Raw genomic sequence first — 12287 nt, 5'->3', positions numbered from 1 at the left:
AAGACTGTGGAAATACCCCGGGACAAAGAGGATGCACAGGACTCTGCCCCAGATGACCATTTTGGACCTTTGCCCAAGAACGACACAGCTCAGGAGTAGAGTGCTTTCAAGTTTTCCTTCTCTGGAGACAAACAAGAGTTAGGCATCACAAAAGGTAACAACAGAACCCTTCTCACAGTGCCATTTCTAAGGAAGAGCTTCTGGCAGGCACTGTAGAGCATTGTGGTGTAACGAAGGTCAGGACGCAGGGGATTTTCAGCAGCAGAAGTCAGTAAGTAGGCAGCAGCATTTTGATCTTCATTTCTGCTTGCCAAGGCTGTGGTAGATTAATGAGCGGTAACTCATGCTTGCATCTCAGGAATTCTGGAAGGCATGCTTTGAGAAGGCATTGGGGTTTTTGCTGAGTGGTGAAAAAGCTTGTTGTCATGCCCTGAATCTCTCAAACAGGGAGGAAGGTGGCACACCAGTCATATCAAGTTTCAGAGAACCCAACAAGATTTTAAAGGAAATGTGTGTTAATGGAGAGGGAGGAGCAAAATTCTGGAGTTGACCTCAAAATCCATGAACATTCTCTTTGTTACCGAGTTCTATTCTTGGACCTTTAGAAAAAGGAAACTGAATGACAAATGATCGTTGCAGTGTTCTAAGCTTAGATAAAATGAGGCCTTATGAAAAGAAGATGAAAGAACATTAAATCGACTAACAGGCCTGTAGGAGAGAAAAGAAACCATGTGAACTTATCCAAAATTTAAAAAAAACCCAACGCAACAACACAAAGCAAGGAGTCCTCCACAGTTGTGCTGAATTCAGAAGGTATTCAGTGTCTTCTGAATGCAACGCAAAGTGTTTAAGAATACAGCAGAGATCCCGAGAACAGAGAGGAAAATCCTGGAGCAGAGATGTAGCTCAGAAAATCTGGCAGGAGCAGATTCTGTCCTTCCTACATCTGTCTTCTCCACGGTAAGTATTTGTCTTGAAAGGAGGAATCCTTCCTGATAAGTGGAGGAATAATCTGGATGTGGCTTTGTTTCCTTTTTGGTGCTGTTATTGCAGAGTCTTGCCGACTTGGAACAGTAAAGCTGGTAAAAGTCACAAGGCAAGAGGATTCTCGATTCCAAGACGGCAGTTCTGAGGGTGATGATGAGCCTGAGACGTGAGACACTGAAACGGACCAAGAAATGCAAGTTCCACTTCTATTTGTTGTCTACTTGCCTGTAGTAGTTGGATGCTATGGGAATATTAATAGCAGCACTCAGGGAATGGGAAACTGAGATTGCACACCTCTGAGCAATGCAAGTAATCTTGGAAAACCATTTGTGCTGCCCAGAGCCAAAACTCCCAGCAGCCCATGTGATGTGAAGTTGAATATGAAAAGAGAGACGTTGAGCGCAAGAAATTAATGGGCTCATCTTGCTTTGACCAACTCCAAACTGAGTTTGGCCAGAAGCCAAAGACACAGCCAGTTTTCTTTTAAGAAGTGGTTTATTTTTGTAATAGAAGGCTCGATTTGGTTACTAGGGAATAAAGCTTTTCAATGTATACCATTTCTCTGAAGCACTGCAGTTTTAACTTGCGTTCATGAAATTTGATATAACAATTTTGGATGCTAAAATCCCTTTGTACTTGTCTAGGTTCGTTTCTTTACCACGCACAGAAAGTGCTAGAGTTGTCTTCTTCTTTGAAGATGATGAACGCCTAAGAGGTGCGACAGAATTTCTTCACCCCCTTTTGTATTTTTTTAAAACTGTTCCTGGAATTTCATGAGGAGGCAAAAATGCTGCCTGCCTGGGAATGTTTTCTAGTCAAATTTTGGCATCCTTACTTGTGCTCAAAATTGTGGTAGAATCCCGTGAGAAAGTCCAGGTAAAATAAAGGCCAAGCAGATTTCTGGCTTTCTTCTCTTTCAGATAATTGCCTAATAGGAATCTGGACTTTTAGAGCTTACCAAAACATTAGCCACTTGACAGGTTACCTAGACATTTTGGATCCTTTCAGGTATTTATATAATGTTTAACTTTTTCCTGTCTTTCTGGAGTTACCACTAGGAATGTTGAGTGTTCGTGTCAACCCCATATGTCCCTGTGGTTCTTTGTCCTAATGAATCTGGGGTTTTCCCTTCTGAATCCAGGGCATTTTGTATTTAGAAGCAAAGAAAACAACAACCAAAGGAAACACGCAGAGTCCCCAAGAATTGCAGAGGCCAGCAAAACAATTGCTTGTTATGTGTTTTGTAGAATAGTCTTAAGACAGGCTTAAATGATGTGCATTTCTCGAGACTGATTTGATAACACTGCAGGAACACTGCACTTCATACAGTGCCCAGCACTCTTCCAGCCTGTCTGATTTGCAGGGGGTGTTAAAATGGAGAGCTCAGTCCTCAGCAGGCCCCAGTTCTGGGGGAAGATGTGTGATCCTGGTGCTGAGCTTCTAATGAAACAGCGGCTATTTCACTGCAATTTACACTGCAGCATGCTGAGGAAAACTGCTGCTGCCTTTCATTGTCCCGCAGACACCAGGCTGCAGGAGGGAACATTTCTGTTGGGAGACAGCGTCTGGTGGGGGGCAAGAGAACAGGAAGGATGTGAAGAATTGACTCCTGACTTTATTGCTGTGTTGTCCGTGATTATTAGAAGCAGCAGCAAAATTGAAAAGTTGTTAAGCCTAATTAATAGGTTCTTCTTTTTTTTTATTTTTGTGCAGAGGGCCCAAAGTTATTTTGTAGGTCATTAGAGCTCAATGAAGAAAAAGAGGGTTGGGAAGACCGACGTAGATTATTGCTTGAGGTGAGTATGTAACATCTGTTCCCTGGGAACTGTAGGTGAAAGCTGAGCATGGGGAGGAAATGCAGGTATGAATGGGCATGCAGAATTAATTCAGGACCTCAAGAAGAGCCTGCAACTTTGCAACTCCCCAGGAACAAAAGTGTTTTAGTGTACCGGTGTGTATAACATCATGTTGTGTTGTCCAGTCAGGTAAACCATTACATCTTTGTATGTTACAGGAGCAGCTACTTAACTGTATGTAAAGGATGTATTTAAGAGAAGGAGTGAATTTAGAGACTTCTCCTAATAGTGGATTCAGAAACTTCTCCGAAGAATTTGTTCGATTTTCATTATTTCCCGGAATGCTGAAGGAAGCAGAAGGATACGAAAAAGAAAGTGCAAGGAAACCAATAAACTCTTTAATGAATAGAAAAGGGCCACGTTTGTTCCTTGAAGAAGTGATCAAACAATGTTACTTTCAAAATCCTTTCAAAGATCTAAGAGGAAAAAAAATTGGCGAACCCTGTTCGGCAGTGTTTCCGAGCTGGGGCTGATGGTCTTGGGTGCTGGAGAGCCACGGGAAGGCTCCAGTCCTGACTGCCCGGCCAGGCTGTGGCCGTTGAGCTCTGGCTCATCCCTGGCGGCTCTAAGGGCAAGCAGGAAAGACAAAGGTGCCCCAGAGCCGGGCCAGGGCACACCTGGGCACTGGCCCCGGCTCTCCAGGAGCAGACGGGCTCTGCCAAGCCCGACCTGGGCACTGTCCCCAGCCCAGGGACACGCGGCTGCTTTGCCCGGAGCCGTGCCCATAGCAGCAGAGCTGTCACACCCCAGCTGGCTGTGGTGGGTGTGAGGCTCCAGCAGTGCCCGTGGGTGGGCTGGGCAGAGAATCAGCAGCAGCACAGGAGCTGGTGGCAGCGCTTGGGGAAGCACAGGGGACAGCCTCTGCACGGCGACAGAGCATGCAGGCTGCAGGGCACAGAGCCAATGGCAGCGGGCATGAGCACCTCTGCGGGGCTCTTTGGCTGCAGCAGCATCGGCCCCAAGGGCTGCTCTGTCCCTGCCTGCCTGCCTGGCTGATGGGCAGGGCTGGAGGCCTTGGAGAGCAGGGGCCATTGCGGGCACGGGTGTCCCAAGAGCTGCCCCCTGGCCCAGCTGGGCCCCACTTGGGGACTCTGAATCACAGGTTTTATTGCTCTGTGTCCTTGCCTTCAGTGTAGGTCTTCCAACTCTCTATCAATTAGTGACCACCTGGCTCTGTACATTTTGGTTTTGAAGGCATATTATTACTTTGTGATTAGATTTTCTTGAAATATAATAATAATGTAACATATATAGCACAAACAAAATATTAGGGGTTTATAACAACATCCCCTATAGACTCCTGGGGTGTAAAAGCTGCTGGTACTAGTTCTGTCTCCAGATCTAAAGTAAGGTTGAGAACATATTTGTTGCTTCAATGTTAATCCTGGGAAAGTATTCATCTAATAGTTCAACAGCAGCATTTTTCTATGTATTAAAAAAGCAATAAGTACAAATAAAACAGGGAATTTTCTTAGTCCTCAGATGGAGGAAAAATCTGATGTGGGAAATCATAAGCCTTGGAGTTGATGTGCTATTTTCTCCTGGATTTGGATCTCTAATGTTTCTGGACTGAGATAAAGTTTCTTGCTCTTACCCTTGTTATGTTTTTTTTGCAGTTAATATCTTAATCTGCTTTCCTAAAACTAGAGAAAACCATTATAGCTTCTATGTGCACATTGGTTCTCTGGGAGATTGTGGCTTTGTGATTTAGAGCTGGGCAGAGTCTGCTGAGTAATTTTCTTACTGTTCTTGTCGTGCAAAGGAAGAAAACAGCATTGTGTTATGAAGAATGTTGGAAATTGTCTTCTAGGCTTGTTTTCTGATTTTTTTGTAAACTGCTCAGAGTATCCTGTAGTGCTTCATGTGAGTTAGGCGCCTTGCAGAATGCAATTCTCACATGTTGTGAAGTGAGCTGTAGTGTGCTTTTTTAGCCCATTACAACCTAATTCATCTGCTTTTCCAAACCTCGATCCTGTTTGTAGCAATGCTTGGGCAGTGCCTAGGAAAATGCTTAAGAGCAGGAGAAGCACATAGTAACACTTCCCTCACTATTCCAGTTATCCACTTTATTTCTGAACCTTTGTAAATTTTTATATCCTCAGGGAATGAGTTCTACAATGTAATTACATCTTGCAATTTCATTTGACATCCTATAGCTCTTGTATTATGAGAGTTATTGAACACTTTTTTCCTATCTAACTTTCCCATCTTCTGATATCTTAAAAATCTTCATCATACTCTCATCTGCCTCTTTTCCAGATATATTTAGTTTAGAGCATTCTTATTCCTTTGTTAATAATTCCTAGTACTTGATTTGATTTTTTTAACTGCTAATGAAGTCAGAGTTGAGGTGTTTACAGAAGTGCAGTTTGTGACTTCAAAATCTCATTCCCAGGTAATAGTTTCCAAATCAATCACTCTGTGTAGAAAGTAAGGATCATCTTTCTCTGTGTGCACTACTTTGAATTTGTAGATGTAGTTTTATCTGCTCTTCTATCAGTCACTCAGCACTGTCGGAACCCTCCACAAGTCTCTGCAGACAAGTTATTTTTTTATTATTATAGATGCTTTCTCAGCATAAGCAGAATTTCTCATCTTGGTATTCACCTCTTTTGCAGATGATTTATGAATATGTTGAACAGTTTAGCCTTGAGCAGAAATCTGTGCTATGCATGATCTCTACACCATTGCTGCTTGAGCAGCGAAGCCTCACTGGAGGCTTCCTGGGTTGGATGGTGAATTTATTTTTGTGTTAGATGGTGGATTTATTTTTGTATCATTCATTTGTGAGCATTTAACCAATTTAACTTGAATATATCTGTCCCTCACAGATTACTTTAATGAGAAATTTCACCGATATGTGTGATCAGAAGCCTTATGGAAATCCAGCAATGCTATATCAGGCAGATATATCTTGTCCATATGCCTGTGACTTTTTCCAAGAATGCTTGCAGCTCATGAGTCGTGATTTTCTTCTAGAAACATTGTGTTGCCTCTTCCTCCATATGTTCTGTTTATGTATGTGTCCTTAAATTTTCCTTCACTTCTGGCAGTTCTCCTGCAGCATAAGCTTGAGGTTCTGGTCTGTATTCCTCTAAATTATTTAAATTTGAATGCTTTTAAAAATTGGCACTGCAGTTTGCTACCTTACGTTTTTTGGCATCAAGAGCAGCTTACATCCAAGATATTGAATTTATTTCCCTGAGTACTCAGGTGTTTGATTTCTGACACTACACTTCTATTTGCTTGCTTCTACACAAACAGAAGGAAGAGACAATAATTCAGGTTTTATATTATTTTGATGTGAACTGGATCAATACCACAAGACAAATGGTCCCGGGCTGTTGTGAGCGTACTGAGATAGTAACAATTGATGTGTGCAGCTAGTTGGGACAAAAAGGGAGAAGCCCCTTATTCTTACTGGCAAACTATCCCTTACCACAGGAAGCATCTTTAAATTCAATAATCTGTATTGTCTGTGTGATCTGAGAAGGATTTTAATGGTCTGAGTGAACTGCAGTGTCTTGGCACAGGCAGTAGATTATTGGGCAGGTAGGAGCTCTGCTCTGTGAGAGTAATTAGATGTCATTAAGAGGGAGTAAGAAAGAAAGAAAGAACTGTTTTAAGTGGCTTGTATGGGATGAGATGGAGAGAGGCCAACTTCTCAACTGTTTCTAGGACATGGATAGCTTGTGTAGGTTTGTGGAGAGCTTAATACATCTGCCTAATACCTGACCTCGCCCTGGTGCTGCAGGTGTGTTGTCAGGGTGCATGGCAGGACAGTTTAGTTGTGTGGAGCAGTTTTGGTCCATGCTGACTTCCTCAGTGTCATGTTTGTTTGTGACACATCATTCCTGATGAAATTTCTTACCTGTCTGTGTCAATGTTACTGTAACAGCAGTTTTTCCCGACCAGCAGAGTGGAGTGGATTGTTTGCTCTGTCTGCATCTACCTGTGCCAGTAGAGAATTGGATTTGATAGATGGAAAATGAATGCTTTCCAAAGTCAATTCATAATAATTTTGGCCTCATTTTCCTTTACATTGGAGCTACAGTAGCTTTTCTCCTGTTCACAACAGTGGCAATGAGCAAAAATTAGGCCTTCCTATATATCTGTTTTCATTTAAAAATTGCATCCATTACTCATTTTACTTATTCTGTTTGTGTTGCAGACAGAATATATACTTGTGGTAAGCTATCAGAAGTCTAGATTCAAGTGACAAAGATAGAAACAGTGTTGTGCAATGTGAGATATGGGCAATTGGTTCATGTAATTTGGTGCATGAGTGGCTATTTTAGAGACTGATTGTGTATGCTTCTACTTGAGCTCTCCCTCAAAATACATAGTATATATGCACTTTATAGCAACAGAGTACTCTGGTAATATTTTGTATATACTATACACCAGGGAGTCAAAAAATACCTGTATTTGTTCAAAAGTAAGCTGGATATTTTTGAACACAGTTGAATTGTGATATTTTTTTATGCTTGGTAAAGTGCTGAATTCTTTTTAGACCTGTTTCTTTTTGCCTTGTTTGCTCTTGTCAGGACTTTTTTTCACCCAGCTGCTAAAATGTAATGCTAGCACTTTTATAGGCTGTGTATCCCATTTAGAAACCCCTTTGCAGTTACAGAAAAGGACAGAATCATTAGGGCAAGAGTTGCACACGTTTAAAACACATACCACAGGGGAAAAAAAAACCCTCTGAGCCCTTAATTAATTCTTTCTCAGCCTTATAATTTGCAAGTCTGATACCTGCATTGTGACAGAGAATGGCTAAAGGTCTGCCTCTCTGCAGGCAACTGGTTCTATTTTCTTTCATATATCTGATAGCATTTATATTTTATGCAGTTAAAATTACAAGTTACAGTTGGCTCAAGGCAAAATTATACAGTTGAGTTTTGAATCTATTCAAGGACAGAGGTTCCACAGGAGGGGTGCAGGTGTACCAATGTGTATGGGGTTCACAGGAGCACTTTCATGGCACCATTGCTGTGCCAGTGTGATTACCATGTGAACTAGTTAGCATGATGTCACTGTGTGTCCCCAAGTTTGAAGCTGCTGTTTTGAGTGTTGCCAGCTCTCTCTCTCCGAGTCTATCTGCTTCTGCTGGAATGCATTTTAAGAGGGCAACTATCTATAGTGCCTCTAAAATATATTTGTTTCTAGAAAATGGGATCATGTTGGTGCATGTTACTTCTTATATAGTGCTGTTATTGCAGCCCCCAGCAGCAAGTCTCTTTCTTGCTTTGTACTGTAGCTGCCTCTTCTCATCCACTTCACTGTAACTTTTTGGCCATACACTAATACAGGGCTGTTTATGTTCCAATCTGGGCAATTTCAAGGTACACATTTACTTCGTAAAAAGCTTAATTTTGTGTGATCAGCCTAGTAGGAAACAATCTATAGGTACAATTGATGCTTTCTTTGGAGCATTGATCTCTTCACATAGAACACATGCTGAAACTTGACGTTGCATGAGAGTGTATGCAGTGAGACATTCATGTTTATTAGGATTGCATATTTCATAGAGGAATTTTCATAGTCAATACACAAAATTCAATCTTAGCTAATTGTGCTGTCACATGTGCTTTTAAGTACATTGATTTTTAAAAAGCTGCTGGTTATGTTTTCTGTTACACAACCCCTTTTATCTAGTTTCTGTGTTTAATGAATTTGAGATACACAAGTGTTTAGAAGTGTTATATTTAGTTTGCAATTGGTTGCCTGACAACGCAGATCAATCTTGTCCTTCCCCACCAGAGATATGGGGAATGCTCTTGCTAGTCTTAAGGATACTTATGCACTTACACTCAGAAAAGGGATCTGTCAGCAGCATTTTATAGATTTCCATCTGGTACTTTTGGGTACCTTGTTAAGGTGTAGTTATTACTTTATTAATAAAAATTAAGATTTCAAAATGGAGCATTCAAACATTGGGGAACAGCAGGCTTGCACCTGTGCTTGCCGTTACAGACCAAGGAGGGAACCCTGTAGAAAATAAATCTAGAGTTGTACAAGTGAAGGCTATTAAAGCTTGGGAATGTATAGAGAGAACTGACCCTGTTCAGAGAGGTTCTGGCCTGGTGTTCCTTAACTTGAAAGCTTGGTTTAGCTTGATTTTGATATTAATTCAGTCTCTCAGTAGAATATTGCTCTTCATTTTCGCACACAAATAAAACAAAGGTGAAAAATGCTGCCTTCTGTAAAGTATTGTAAAGCCCTTCCCCATCAAGACATTCAGGTCTTGTGCCTTAAACATGCAGAGGAGGTCTTTGCCAGGTTGATGGACTTGGTGGCAATTGCCTGGAGGGAGCGGTCCATCAGTGCCAGGAGCTCATGGAAATGGGCAGAGCTCAGGCAGGAGCAGCTCCAGCCCCCAGGGATGCTGTGGATGCAGAGCTCAGGCAGCCCCAGGCCAGCACTGCAGCCTTTGTGACACTGGCTCTTATTGCAGCTCTCACAAGGTTTATGAGATGAACCAAAGCCAGCTCTCCTGCTTGAAGGTCTGCTCCTTCCTGCCTTGCAAAGGCTTCCTGTAAATAATGGCTTTCCATTCATTGGGAAAGGTTGTTCAGGAAGTGGTAAAAATGCTCAGATTTCTTGCAAAAAAAAAAAAAAAAAAAAAAAAGTTTTTGTTAAGTTTGTGGGGAACCACAGCTTCTGGTGCATGGTGAAGTGATGAGCAAGATGGTGTTTTACACTTGACACATGAAAGGACTAAAAATAATTAAAATAATTAAGAAAAATGGAACTTCTTTTAAAAAACACTATAACAGTTGAATTTCTCTTTCCTTAAATTAAAATTTCTGTGCCTTTTTTCAACCCTAAAGTGCAGGAGGGAAGGAAAGGTTTTAATAACCCTTTGAAAAAAACCCCATAACTAGAGCTGAACTTTCAATTATCTTCATGTAATGTTTTGCTGCCATTGATAAAAAAATATGGCAAACCTTTTTGTTAACAAAAATAATTTTTTTTTCATTAAATCCAATCTCTCAGTGGTAGCATCTGTATTGAGAAGTTTGCCAGCTTCATTAAGAATTCTGATTATATTGTGCTGTTGGCGTCTGACTGTAATGTATGTAATATGAGGGTATCTTCCCTTACAGTGCTCACCAGTCTGCTGCTTATTCATATCCAGAGGCTGTGCTGGCTTTCACACTTCCAGGACTTGAATCACCAAGGATCTCCTGATTCTTGGTGATTCAAAGTCTGAAAATTGAGAGTGGATGCTGGTTTATTTCAGCACATCTAGAGCTTTAGAAAAACTGTTCCTTAAATCTGTCTCATTTTGGGAATTGTTTTTTAAAATTATAACACTGACAGCACTGTAAATATCTCTGGTTCTAGTAAAGATTCTCTGCCATGGGACTCATTTATTAGAGCAATTGAAGGATAAGTACATAACGAGAGTTTTCAATGAGTAGATTATTGTGGAAATTGATATTTTCCTTGGGATTTTAACTCCCTGCCAGTTAAAGTTTGAATCTCAGGCCTTTAAAATGTCTTCCAAAGTTATTACCATTTGAAGGTGCTGTGACAAAAGTTTATAGTCACAAATGTGGAGCAGCATCAACTTTTTCTTCAGGATTTATGTGGAGGTTGGGTTATAGACTCAGGAGAATTCCCTCAAACACAGAGATCATCTGGTCTCTGTATGGCTGGCAGAGACACTGAAAAGATTGGCCTCTTGTGCACCTACAGAGTGTTTTCTCTTTATTAGTTAAGTGCTTTTCCCCCAGTGCTAAGTATTACTGAAACTACTGAAAAGGTGTTTAGTTATGAGTAATAGCAATAGAAGTAACTTGTAGACCTGATTATAATATCCATTCCTTATATGTATACCAGAGGAAATTTGTGTGTGAGGATTTCTCAGGTGCTGAATCTTTACAGAAGAGTGAGCTAAGTTTTTATGTCATGGAAGTAATATTTCTCTTGAAAATGTTATTGGTCATATGTTGCTTGACAACCTTGTTTGCAGTAGATCTGGATGGCAACAAGTTCTGAATTGTTAAAACAAAGAACATCATGAAGGCCAGTTTGTTCTCTGCAGCTTTAGGCTTCAGCTTCATGGTGTGAAATGTTAAATATTGAACTGATTTTATTAAAAGCAGTGCAATTCCATCTCACTTAGCCAGTGATTGTATGGTAAGTGGATAAAAATGTTCCTGAGTGAATCTCAGTAAGTCCAGAAATGAACTGTAGATATACATCTAATATTCCAGGTAGTACTTTGGACCTGTAAGGATGACTAAAAAAAGACAAAATTATCTATTCCGGGAGACTGGATTCTTCCCTTTCCCTGCATATTGAATACTCCAGAGGAATAGCTATTCATTAATGAAAAAAATGGTAACCCTGAAAGGGGAAAGTGATAATTCTAATTGTATTGTTGATCATGATTGAAGTTGGGTGAGCAGCAAAGTTGGCCTAAGTTTCAGTGTTTAGTAGAAGATTGTCTATATATGCACACATGCAATATATATGTCATGGCTCAATATAGTTGTATCTATGGAAACATGCATGAGTTACTCTATAGGTGTGAGCTGTGGATTTTTTATGTGTGCTCAGTTAAGAATCTGAATATCATTGCAGGACCTGACACTCTAGACATAAACAATAGCACCTATACCTTTATGCTAACCTAGTCTGATGAAAATTCTCCTTTCCAAGAGAAAATTGTTTAGCTTGCCTAGTAAAAATTGGATGGACCTCTGTTCTCTGCTCTATATAAGTACTCTGGAAAAGATTAAATTTGGAATCTAAAAAGTGATTAATGTCTCAGTAATAAAACACAGTCTGTAAAATGTATTTATTTATTGTTAGCTGTAGTACCAAAACCACTATACATTATACACTGGTCTATTTTTAGGAAAAGAGATTTGATAATTAACCCCTGATGTCAGTAGCTTCTGTGAAACCCAGGAGAAGACTTAGTTTATTCTGTCCCTTTCACTCACAGCTCCTGCAGGGAATGCCTTTGTCTCCTACTGGAATGTGCCCTGAGCTTGTGGAGACTTCTTCTCCTACCTCCTCTTATGAGGAGGATTTGACAGAGAGGAAATAGTAACTTCAAAAGAACATGGAACATTTACATGTTCTACATCCTCTTTTGCATCTTCAGTGATTTGACAGATCTTAGGAAATAATTTGATCCCACTGTAGATTTAGAGAATTATTAAAAAGCATAATAAAACCAAGGCCAACCTCCATACAATACTGAGCATGTTTATGAGTGCAAGAAACAGATATTTTAGGGACATGTGTCAGGTTTTTCCTTGCTGCTGTGCCCTAATCTGAAAATAGGGAGCTTCAACAGGGAGCTGGTCCCTGTGCAGCTGACTCTGCTCACTGTGTCTCAATTACAAGTTGGGAAGAGCTTTGTACTGCTGTCAGTGCCACTGAGAACACATTCATGCTCAAAGGTGTAAGGAAAATAATAAA

Source organism: Lonchura striata, chromosome 12, assembly GCF_050655825.1.
Source record: "Lonchura striata isolate lonStrDom1 chromosome 12, ASM5065582v1, whole genome shotgun sequence".
Taxonomy (NCBI): Eukaryota; Metazoa; Chordata; class Aves; order Passeriformes; family Estrildidae; genus Lonchura; species Lonchura striata.
The sequence above is the reverse complement of the archived record's forward strand: the minus strand, read 5'-3'. Positions refer to the sequence as shown.